Source organism: Cherax quadricarinatus, chromosome 5 (assembly GCF_038502225.1).
Source record: "Cherax quadricarinatus isolate ZL_2023a chromosome 5, ASM3850222v1, whole genome shotgun sequence".
Classification (NCBI taxonomy): Eukaryota; Metazoa; Arthropoda; class Malacostraca; order Decapoda; family Parastacidae; genus Cherax; species Cherax quadricarinatus.
Window position 1 is genome coordinate 18744851 of NC_091296.1, and position 12921 is coordinate 18757771.

The following is a 12921-nucleotide window of genomic DNA, read 5'->3' on the forward strand; positions in this document are numbered from 1 at the left end:
TTCGACCTTTCCTTATTAACTGTACTTTCTCCAGCCTACCTTTGCTTCCAATAGTTGCTCAAATTTTAACGTAATTGTTTCTTCTAATTTATTCACTTTCACCTTCCTTTCACCCACTGACGACATTCTCTTTGTATCCCATCTATTTACTCTCACTGCAGCTACAACTACTTAATGATTTGATATACCTGTAGCCCTTTTAAAAAAAATACATGCAGAAGTCTACCCATCAACCTTTTATCTGATTGTACTCAGTCTAACATATTATTCTAACGCCCTACGTATCTCATGTACTAATTTATCCTCCTTTTCTGAAAATACGAATTACTTATAACCTCTTTCTACACAGTTCAATTAGAGGTCCCTTAATTAACATTTACTCCTGGTACTCCAAACTAACCTACTATGACCTTTATAACAGTTTCTCCCACTTCTGCATTTAGGTCCCCCATAATAAAACTATTTTCTCATTTGGTTCAGATCTCCTATACATTCGCTAAACACCTCCCAGTTTTTTCTATACACATCTATCTTCCCTAGGTGAATAAACTCTTAATATATATATATATATATATATATATATATATATATATATATATATATATATATATATATATATATATATATATATAATGTCGTGCCGAATAGGCAGAACTTGCGATCTTGGCTTAAATAGCAACGCTCATCTTGCCATATAAGACAAATGATAATTTGTGTATGCAATAATTTCGCCAAAATCATTCTGAACCTAACGAAAAAAAATGTATTTGATTGTGTTTGTTTAATACTAAATTATTGTAAACGTATTTAAAATATATTTAGTTGGGTTACGCTAAAATAAATTGCTCTTTTTATAATAAGGTTAGGTAAGTTTTCTAAGATTCGTTTGGTGCAAATTTAAACATTTTTACATTAACATTAATGAAAAAAATATATCTTTAAATGTATAAGAGAAAATTTCAGAATGGGCTTAATTTTAAATGAGTTCTTGTTAACTGACCAGTTTTACATATTCGGCACGACATATATATATATATATATATATATATATATATATAAGTGAACAGTATTTAGATAAGGCTAAAGAGGTCTTCGTGGCATTTACGGATTTGGAAAAGGCGTATGACAGGGTGGATAGGGGGGCAATGTGGCAGATGTTGCAGGTGTATGGTGTAGGAGGTAGGTTACTGAAAGCAGTGAAGAGTTTTTTCGAGGATAGTGAGGCTCAAGTTAGAGTATGTAGGAAAGAGGGAAATTATTTCCCAGTAAAAGTAGGCCTTAGACACGGATGTGTGATGTCACCGTGGTTGTTTAATATATTTATAGATGGGGTTGTAAGAGAAGTAAATGCGAGGGTCTTGGCAAGAGGCGTGGAGTTAAAAGATAAAGAATCACACACATAAAGTGGGAGTTGTCACAGTTGCTCTTTGCTGATGGCACTGTGCTCTTGGGAGATTCTGAAGAGAAGTTGCAGAGATTGGTGGATGAATTTGGTAGGGTGTGCAAAAGAAGAAAATTGAAAGTGAATACAGGAAAGAGTAAGGTCATGAGGATAACAAAAAGATTAGGTGATGAAAGATTGGATATCAGATTGGAGGGAGAGAGTATGGAGGAGGTGAATGTATTCAGATATTTGGGAGTGGACATGTCAGCGGATGGGTCTATGAAAGATGAGGTAAATCATAGAATTGATGAGGGGAAAAGGGTGAGTGGTGCACTTAGGAGTCTGTGGAGACACAGAACTTTGTCCTTGGAGGCAAAGAGGGGAATGTATGAGAGTATAGTTTTACCAACGCTCTTATATGGGTGTGAAGCATGGGTGATGAATGTTGCAGCGAGGAGAACGCTGGAGGCAGTGGAGATGTCATGTCTGAGAGCAATGTGTGGTGTGAATATAATGCAGAGAAGTCGTAGTTTGGAAGTTAGGAGGAGGTGCGGGATTACCAAAACTGTTGTCCAGAGGGCTGAGGAAGGGTTGTTGAGGTGGTTCGGACATGTGGAGAGAATGGAGCGAAACAGAATAACTTCAAGAGTGTATCAGTCTGTAGTGGAAGGAAGGCGGGGTAGGGGTCGGCCTAGGAATGGTTGGAGGGAGGGGGTAAAGGAGGTTTTGTGTGCGAGGGGCTTGGACTTCCAGCAGGCATGCGTGAGCGTGTTTGATAGGAGTGAATGGAGACAAATGGTTTTTAATACTTGACGTGCTGTTGGAGTGTGAGCAAAGTAACATTTATGATGGTGTTCAGGGAAACCGGCAGGCCGGACTTGAGTCCTGGAGATGGGAAGTACAGTGCCTGCACTCTGAAGGAGGGGTGTTAATGTTGCAGTTCAAAAACTGTAGTGTAAAGCACCCTTCTGGCAAGACAGTGATGGAGTGAATGATGGTGAAAGTTTTTCTTTTTCGGGCCACCCTGCCTTGGTGGGAATCGGCCAGTGTGATAATAAAATATAAAAAAAAAAAAAATATTATATATATATATATATATATATATATATATATATATATATATATATATATATATATATATCACATATATATATAATATATATATATATATATATATATATATATTATATATATATATATATATATATCACATATATATATAATATATATATAATCATAAAAACAATAAAAAACGAAGAATTTTAATAAAGGTGGCCTTCAAAGGAAATTATTGATTTAGGTAAAAGAAGAGCAAAGTATAAAAAAAAGTTGTGGACGACAATATTGAGAAAACAACTCTGCAAGCCTCTCAAATTGAAATCCAGGATACGAATACCATAAATTTTTTATTGGTGGAGACCTAAACCTTGATTTGTTAGCGTGTAGAGTCTACCATTTATCAATACCTGTGACAGGATCTGAGGGATCATGTACACCTTGAAGCCCGGCCTGAGGCCAAACTTCATCGTTGACTGATACACAAGGCTGTTGTTGCCAGCCGGAAAATCTAAGAGGCTACTAAACGTACGTGGCTGGAAGCTTTATGGGGTTGGCCGACTTATGAGGCTGCAAGACCTATGAGGCTGGAAGACTTATGAGGCTGGAAGACCTATGAGGCTGGAAGACTTATGAGGCTGGAAGACCTATGAGGCTGGAAGACTTATGAGGCTGGAAGACCTATGAGGCTGGAAGACGTGTGAGGCTAAAAGACCTGTGAGGCTTGAAGACCAAGAAGCTGGAAGTGAAGACAACTGGATAATAAAATATATCATCCCAGAATAATATTTATAATCAATTCAACATCAAAGATTTTCTAAGAAGAAATTCTCACTGTTATATAAACATTTACTATTAAAAAATTTATGTAGGAAGTTAGGACTAAGACCCCCCAAAAAAATATTTGGACCAGGAAAAATGTAAATATATACGAGTTAATCCACGTTCTGGACAAAAGAATTTCTAAAACAGCTTTCAGTGGAAGTGAATGGAATTAAGTAGACAGTGCAAATATATATATATATATATATATATATATATATATATATATATATATATATATATATATATATATATATATATATATATATGTCGTGCCGAATAGGCAGAACTTGCGATCTTGGCTTAAATAGCAACGCTCATCTTGCCATATAGGACAAGTGAAAATTTGTGTATGCAATAATTTCGCCAAAATCATTCTGAACCTAACGAAAAAAATATATTTCACTGTATTTGTTTAGTATTAAATTATTGTAAACAGATCAAAAATATATTTAGTTGGGTTAGACTAAAATAAATTGTTCTTGTTATAATAAGGTTAGGTAAGTTTTCTAAGTTCCTTTTGGTGTAAAATTATAAATTTTTACATCAACATTAATGAAAAAAATATATCTTTAAACATATAAGAGAAAATTTTAGAAAAGACTTAATTTTAAATGAGTTCTTGCTAATTGACCAGTTTTACATATTCGGAACGACATATATATACATATATATATATATAAATAAATATATATATATATATAAATATAATATATATATATATATATATATATATATATATATATATATATATATATATAGTGACGAATAGGTAAAACTTACTATTTTGGCTTAAATTGCAACGCTCTTCACAAAAAATCATTCTGAATCTAACGAAAAAATATATTTCATTGTGTTTGTTTATTGTTAAATTATTGTAAACTTATCTAAAACATATTTAGTTGGATTAGGCTAAATTAAATTGCGCTTGTTATATTTAGCACAATATAATGGAACATGCAGCGTTTTAACAGAGGCAAACCACACTAAGCTAAGTGAAAGAACTCTCACGAGCTTGGTTTTGTTTTCACAGCTTGTCAGTAACACGTGTGTCATTAAGGTGCAATTTGCCTGTACATTAACATCAAGAATACTTTTATCCATAACATAGGGATTAAACAAAATAATTGTATACACACAGATTTATATATCTGTCGGTGTTACTGCTAGTCCCGTCCGTGTATGTGTGTGTGTGTACTCACCTAGTTGTACTCACCTAGTTGAGGTTGCGGGGGTCGAGTCCGAGCTCCTGGCCCCGCCTCTTCACTGATCGCTACTTGGTCACTCTCTCTGAACCGTGAGCTTTATCATACCTCTGCTTAAAGCTATGTATGGATCCTGCCTCCACTACATCGCTTCCCAAACTATTCCACTTACTGACTACTTTGTGGCTGAAGAAATACTTCCTAACATCCCTGTGATTCTTCTGTGTCTTCAACTTCCAACTGTGTCCCCTTGTTACTGTGTCCAATCTCTGGAACATCCTGTCTTTGTCCACCTTGTCAATTCCTCTCAGTATTTTGTATGTCGTTATCATGTCCCCCCTATCTCTCCTGTCCTCCAGTGTCGTCAGGTTGATTTCCCTTAACCTCTCCTCGTAGGACATACCTCTTAGCTCTGGGACTAGTCTTGTTGCAAACCTTTGCACTTTCTCTAGTTTCTTTACGTGCTTGGCTAGGTGTGGGTTCCAAACTGGTGCCGCATACTCCAATATGGGCCTAACGTACACGGTGTACAGGGTCCTGAACGATTCCTTATTAAGATGTCGGAATGCTGTTCTGAGGTTTGCTAGGCGCCCATATGCTGCAGCAGTTATTTGATTGATGTGCGCTTCAGATGTGCCTGGTGTTATACTCACCCCAAGATCTTTTTCCTTAAGTGAGGTTTGTAGTCTCTGGCCCCCTAGACTGTACTCCGTCTGCGGTCTTCTTTGCCCTTCCCCAATCTTCATGACTTTGCACTTGGTGTGTGTGTGTGTGTGTGTGTACTCACCTATTTGTGGTTGCAGGGGTCGAGTCTTAGCTCCTGGCCCCGCCTCTTCACCGGTTGCTACTGGGCCCTCTCTCTCCCCGCTCCATGAGCTTTATCAAACCTCGTCTTAAAACTGTGTATGGTTCCGGCCTCCACTACGTCATTTTCTAGGCTATTCCACTGCCTTACAACTCTATGACTGAAGAAATACTTCCTAATATCTCTCTGACTCATTTGTGTCTTCAACTTCCAACTGTGGCCTCTTGTTTCTGTGTCCCCTCCCTGGAACATCCTGTCTTTGTCCACCTTGTCTATTCCACGCAGTATTTTATATGTCGTTATCATGTCTCCCCTGACCCTCCTGTCCTCCAGTGTCGTCAGGCCGATTTCCCTTAATCTTTCTTCATAGGACATTCCCCTTAGCTCTGGAACTAACCTTGTGGCAAACCTTTGTACTTTCTCTAGTTTCTTGACGTGCTTTATCAAGTGCGGTTTCCAAACAGGTGCTGCATACTCCAGTATGGGCCTGACATACACGGTGTACAGTGTCTTGAACGATTCCTTACTAAGGTATCGGAATGCTGTTCTCAGGTTTGCCAGGCGCCCATATGCTGCAGCAGTTATTTGATTGATGTGTGCTTCCGGAGACATGCTCGGTGTTATACTCACCCCAAGATCTTTCCCCTTGAGTGAGGTTTGCAGTCTTTGGCCACCTAGCCTATACTCTGTCTGTGGTCTTCTGTGCCCTTCCCCTATCTTCATGACTTTGCATTTGGCAGGATTAAATTCGAGAAGCCATTTGCTGGACCAGGTGTCCAGTCTGTCCAGGTCTCTTTGAAGTCCTGCCTGGTCCTCATCAGATTTAATTCTCCTCATTAACTTCACATCATCTGCAAACAGGGACACTTCTGAGTCTAACCCTTCCATCATGTCGTTCATGTGTGTGTGTGTGTGTGTGTGTGTGTGTGTGTGTGTGTGTGTGTGTGTGAGTGTGTGTCTTTTCACTGAAAGCCATGCACGGTCTTGCTTATTGGCTACCTATATAAGCATATACTTAATGTTGTAACGTTCTGAGCAACTTATCCGAGGATAAATTAGTCTCTCTTGCAACTATACTCAAGTAGCAATCATAATTACTGTTATATTCACAGGGAAGCGCTTAACTCAGAGGTCATACAGCGCCAGGGAAATGGTAGGTAATCAGACTTGATCCAAGGGAAGGATGACTAATTCCTTGGATAAACAACCTTATAACAGCATGAAATAACTACACTTAAAAGGGCATTCGCAGAAAAATTGAGATTTTCCAGTCACATTGCCACTGTATCCTTACAGAGTAGTTCAGTAGTTCTGAGAATTTACTCTCGCAAAGTTTTGAGTTTGCTGTTGTATTTCGGCACAATTTATTATGTTAAAATATAATCTTGTATATTCTTTATTGAAATGCAATTCCTGAAATGTAATCCGGCATGTTCTTTGCTATAAGACAGTCCTATGTTCTATATCAATATTAAGTAAATTATATAAAAAAAAAGTTTAAAAGAAATTTGAGATAAACGAGTTTGACCAAAGAAAGTGAGGTGATGAGCTCATGTAAACCTCTCAAAGATGACACTTTTACAACGTAAGATGCCTTCTTCGTTTTACGCACACACACACACCAAACAGACATCTTAATAAGGAGCCATTCAGGACCCTGTACATTGTGTACATTAGGCCCATATTGGAGTATGCAGTGCCAGATTGAAACCCACACCTGGCCAAGCACGTAAGGAAACCAGAGAAAGAGCAAAGGTTTGCAACAAGAGTAGTCCCGGAGCAAAGGGGTATGTCCTACGAGGAGAGGTTAAGGAAAATCAACCTTACGACACTGGAAGACAGGAGAGATATGGGGGATATGATAACGACATATAAAATACTAAGAGGAATCGACAAGGTGGACAGAGACAGGATGTTCCAGAGATTGGACACAGCAACAAGGAATCACATTTGGAAGCTGAAGACTCAGATAAATCACAAGGATGTTAGGAAGTATTCCTTCAGTCGCAGAGTTATCAGGAAGTGGAATAGTCTGGGAAGTGATGTAGTGGAGGCAGGATCCATACATAGGTTTAAGAGTAGTAGCCAGTGAAGAGGCAGGGCCAGGAGCTGTGACTCGACCCTTGCAACCACAACTAAGTGAGTACACACGCACTGGCAGACCTACTGAGCCAACCAAGGATACAAGTGTCCACTAAGTATACTTGGTGGAAATGAAACTGGAAAGGTCAGCAGGAGAGGCGAGAAACACTATGAGACTATAGAAGAGGAGACAAAGTGAAGATAAATGACTTCCCTAGTGTGTTGACGTACTTGTGGGAAGGAACCTGGAAGCATCGACAATAGTGGAGATGATCAAGTGTCTCACAAGGAAGCGATACGTGGCGGAGAAGAAATTTATATCCAAGAAGACAAGAGGGAGAAAGAGGAGAAGGGAAGAGGAACAGGAAGGAGGAAGAGAAGAAAAAGAAGGAAGAAAGAAGAAAATAAATACAGATGTAGAAAGAGTAGGTGTTCGGGAAAGATACAGAGAAGGAAAGAGAGAATAATAATAATAATGTTTATTTCTATAAGTACATGATACAACTTACATAGACCTCGATGACATCAATGACATACTATATAGAAAGCCCGTGGTCATGCACAACATTTCGGGCAACTTAGGTTAAACTTGTTTCCCAGAATGCGACCCACACCATTCAGCTAACACCCAGGTACCTACTTGCTGCTAGGTGAACAAAGGCAGCAGGTGTAACGAAACGCCCAAAGTTTTCCACCCCTACCGGATATCAAACCACGGACACTCAATGTGTGAGCTAAGTGCGCTACAAACCGAGCATCAGCTTGTAAGAAGTTATTAAGATTTCAGAGGTGCTTTCATCTATGAGATCCATTACATATATATATATATATATATATATATATATATATATATATATATATATATATATATATATATATATATATACTCACCTAGTGTGTGTGTGTCTGTGTGTGTGTATGTGTGTGTGTATGTGTGTGTGTGTATGTGTGTGTATGTGTGTGTATGTGTGTATGTGTGTGTGTATGTGTGTGTGTATGTGTGTGTGTATGTGTGTGTGTATGTGTGTGTGTATGTGTGTGTATGTGTATGTGTGTGTGTGTGTGTGTGTGTGTGTGTGTGTGTGTGTGTGTGTGTGTGTGTGTGTGTGTGTGTGTGTGTGTGTGTGTGTGCGCGCGCGCGACAAGCCACGGAAGAGAGAGGAAATCTTTAGCTCAAGTATTTTCACACTTCTCAGTGCGATTCTGTGCAATGTTGCAAGAGAGCAACCAAAGCAGGAAAAGAGGTCTCAGAGTAGCGAAATGCGGAGGTGTCACTGTCCACAGTTACCCTAAGATCGCCCGTCTGCGACTGTTTGCATATTATCTATCTATCTATCTCTCTCTCTCTCTCTCTCTCTCTCTCTCTCTCTCTCTCTCTCTCTCTCTCTATATATATATATATATATATATATATATATATATATATATATATATATATATATATATATATATATGTCCTGCCGAATAGTCAGAACTTGCGATCTTGGCTTAAATAGCAACGTTCGTCTTGCCATATAGGACAAGTGAAAATTTGTGTATGCAATAATTTCGCCAAAATCATTCTGAACCTTACGAAAAAAATATATTTGATCGTGTTTGTTTAGTATTAAATTATTGTAAACGTATTTTAAATATATTTAGTTGGGTTATGCTAAAATAAATTGCTCTTGTTATAATAAGGTTAGGTAAGTTTTCTAAGATTCTTTTGGTGCAAAATTAAAATTTTTTACATTAACATTAATGAAAAAAATATATCTTTAAACGTATAAGAGAAAATTTCAGAAAGGACTTAATTTTAAATGAGTTCTTGCTAATTGACCAGTTTTACATATTCGGCACGACATATATATATATATATATATATATATATATATATATATATATATATATATATATATATATATATATATATATATATATATGCAATAAGATCACAGTAAACAGTTGATTTCAGAATATGCAAAACAACCACTCTGAAAGAATAGAGAAATTCCAAGCGCTTTCGTGACTACTCACATTGTCAAGGAACTATGAAAGTAAAGCATCCAAGGAAGCTATATAAGGGGTCTGGCCAACACCTCACTATCAGATCCCACAACGGTTAAACACGTGACGCGCGCCGACCCAACTTGGATAGGTCCTTTGCACAACTCACCAACAAACTATTCTACCCAAGAAAATTTAAAAATTATTATTTGTCCAGTGTATTATTAAATTCTTCCCAAATTCTATTAATTATAAATGGATCTAATTTATATAAACCAAAGGAAATATTCATATTATTGTCAAAACTTCTTATTATGAAACAAGATTCAATTATATTCCTGTCGACCATTCCAGATTTTTACCAGTTTGACCGTAATAAATTTTATCGCAAATTTTACAAGGAATCTTATAGACACATCCATCAGCATTTTGGGGGGAATTCTTTATCAAAAGTTTTTTTTTTACTGTATCAAGATTTTTGAATACAACTTTAATATTAAAAGTCTTAAGAAGAGAAGGCATATCAACCAAGTTTTCATGGTAAGGGAGAACCAACATATTTTTAGTTGAATAAGGCTGGTTGTCCCTTTTTGGATTGTAAAAAGTATTTCTAGCAACTTTAAAAGATTTATCAATTACATTTCTTGGGTATTTTAAATCATTACCTATTTCATAAATTTTGGATATTTCCTCATCTATGAACTCAGGACTACAAATTCGTAAAGCTCTCAAAAACATTGATGAGAAAACAGACAGTTTGACTCTATCTTGATGCGAGGAATAATAGTGGACATAGGAACAGTAATTTGTAGGTTTTCTGTAAATTTTAATTTTGAATTCTTTATTACCCTTAATAATTAAAACATCTAGAAAAGGCAATGAGTTATTTTCTTCAAACTCAACAGTAAAGTTTATAGAATGGGCTAAGTTATTTAATTTTCCAAGGAAATGGTGTATATCTACATTTTTGGGCATAAGACACAAAATATCATCAACATATCTGAACCATTTAGCTCTATTAGGGAGGATTGTGTTAAGCAACCTTGTTTCAAAAAATTCCATGTATAGGTTACTAAGAACAGGAGAAAGAGGATTTCCCATTGCCATACCAAACTTCTGAGTGTAAAACTTATCATTAAATACAAATTTTGCATCAACAATGCAAAGTTTAATAAGTTTAATGATAGTAGGAACTGGCAATGGTAAATCATATATATATATATATATATATATATATATATATATATATATATATATATATATATATATATATATATATATATATATATATATATATATATATATAAATCCAGGATAAAACAATGTAACAATAACAAGCCCAGATAGCACAAACAAAAAAGTTTATGTCACAATACCAGCTCCCACAACTAAGGTACGTACACATTACAGAGAACACATCCACGGTATAAGGAGAAAAAAAAATATTTTTAGTGGAAACCATATCTAGAAATAGCTCCAAGCGGAAGGCTGTCAGTTGCACAACTGCTGTATCAGTGGTAGAGGAGGAGGGGGAGCAGCGTCAGCAGCATAGGTATCAGAGGCGTCAGCAGCTTCAGCGTCAGAGACGCCAGCAGCATCAACGTTACAGCCGTCAACAGTATCAGCGTCAACAGCATCAGTGTCGCCTGCGTCAACAGCATCAGCGTTAGAGACGTCAGCAGTATCAGCATCAGCAGCATCAACGTTAGAGGAGTCAGCAGTATCAGCGTCAACAGCATCAACAACGTTAGACTCATCAGCATCAGCGTCAGCAGCATCAACGTTACAGACGTCAGCAGTTTCAGTGCTACCTGCCTCCGCAGCATCAACGTCAAACTAATCGGCATAATCAGCGTCAGCAGTATCAACGTTAGAGACGTTAGCAGTATCAGCATCAACCTTTCAGACGTCAGTAGAATCAGTGCTACCTGCCTCCGCAGCCTCAACGTCAGACTCATCAGCATTATCAGCGTCAGCAGTATCAACGTTAGAGACATCAGCAGTATCAGCGTCATCAGCATCCGTGCTACCTGACTCAGCAGCATCAACACAGACAGCACACGTCCACATACGACAATTCAAGCCGTTACAAAAAACATATCCAAATCAGAGGATCGGTAACCATATACTGCAATTGTCCCATACACCTCGGCTCGCCCGGATATCTAACCCGAGTACCCTAGGTTGTGAGCCCAAAGCTCAGGCATGTGGTAACAACTATCGTACTCCCGTCTGCAAAGTTTAACATGCGATTTGCATTGCTCCCTAATATTATGCAGATTGTATCATCTTTGGGTGGCTCTCTGGCAATTGAAATTGCTCTATATGTGAATATATATTTAAATACGCTGGTTGGAAGAGGATTTTCACTAAAGGTTGATATTGTTTTCAAGGTGCATCTAAAGAGCTTGTGTGTGTGTGTGTGTGTGTGTGTGTGTGTGTGTGTGTGTGTGTGTGTGTGTGTGTGTGTGTGTGTGTGTGTGTGTGTGTGTAGGTGTACTCACCTAGTTGTACTCACCTAGTTGAGGTTGCGGGGGTCGAGTCCGAGCTCCTGGCCCCGCCTCTTCACTGATCGCTACTAGGTCACTCTCACTGAGCCGTGAGCTTTATCATACCTCTGCTTAAAGCTATGTATGGATCCTGCCTCCACTACATCACTTCCCAAACTATTCCACTTACTGACTACTCTGTGGCTGAAGAAATACTTCCTAACATCCCTGTGATTCATCTGTGTCTTCAGCTTCCAACTGTGTCCCCTTGTTACTGTGTCCAATCTCTGAAACATCCTGTCTTTGTCCACCTTGTCAATTCCTCTCAGTATTTTGTATGTCGTTATCATGCCCCCCCTATCTCTCCTGTCCTCCAGTGTCGTCAAGTTGATTTCCCTTAACCTCTCCTCGTAGAACATACCTCTTAGCTCTGGGACTAGTCTTGTTGCAAACCTTTGCACTTTCTATAGTTTCTTCACGTGCTTGGCTAGGTGTGGGTTCCAAACTGGTGCCGCATACTCCAATATGGGCCTAACGTACAAGGTGTACAGGGTCCTGAATGATTCCTTATTAAGATGTCGGAATGCTGTTCTGAGGTTCGCTAGGTGTGTGTGTGTGTGTATGTGTGTGTGTGTGTGTGTGTGTGTAGGTGTGTTAGCATGTGTGTGTGTGTGTGTGTGTGTGTGTGTATGTGGGTGTGTGTGTGTGTGTGTGTGTGTGTGTGTGTGTGTGTGTTTGTGTGTGTGTGTGTGTAGGTGTGTGTGTGTGTGTGTGTGTGTGTGTGTGTGTGTGTGTGTGTGTGTGTGTGTGTGTGTGTGTGTGTGTGTGTGTGTGTGTGTGTGTGTAGGTGTGTGTGTGTGTGTGTGTGTGTGTGTGTGTGTGTGTGTGTGTGTGTAGTTGTGTGTGTGTGTGTGTGTGTAGGTGTGTGTGTGTGTGTGTGTGTGTGTGTGTGTGTGTGTGTGTGTGTGTGTGTGTGTGTGTGTGTGTGTGTAGGTGTGTGTGTGTGTGTGTGTGTGTGTGTGTGTGTGTGTGTGTGTGTGTGTGTGTGTGTGTGTGTGTGTGTGTGTGTGTGTGTGTGTGTGTAGGTGTGTG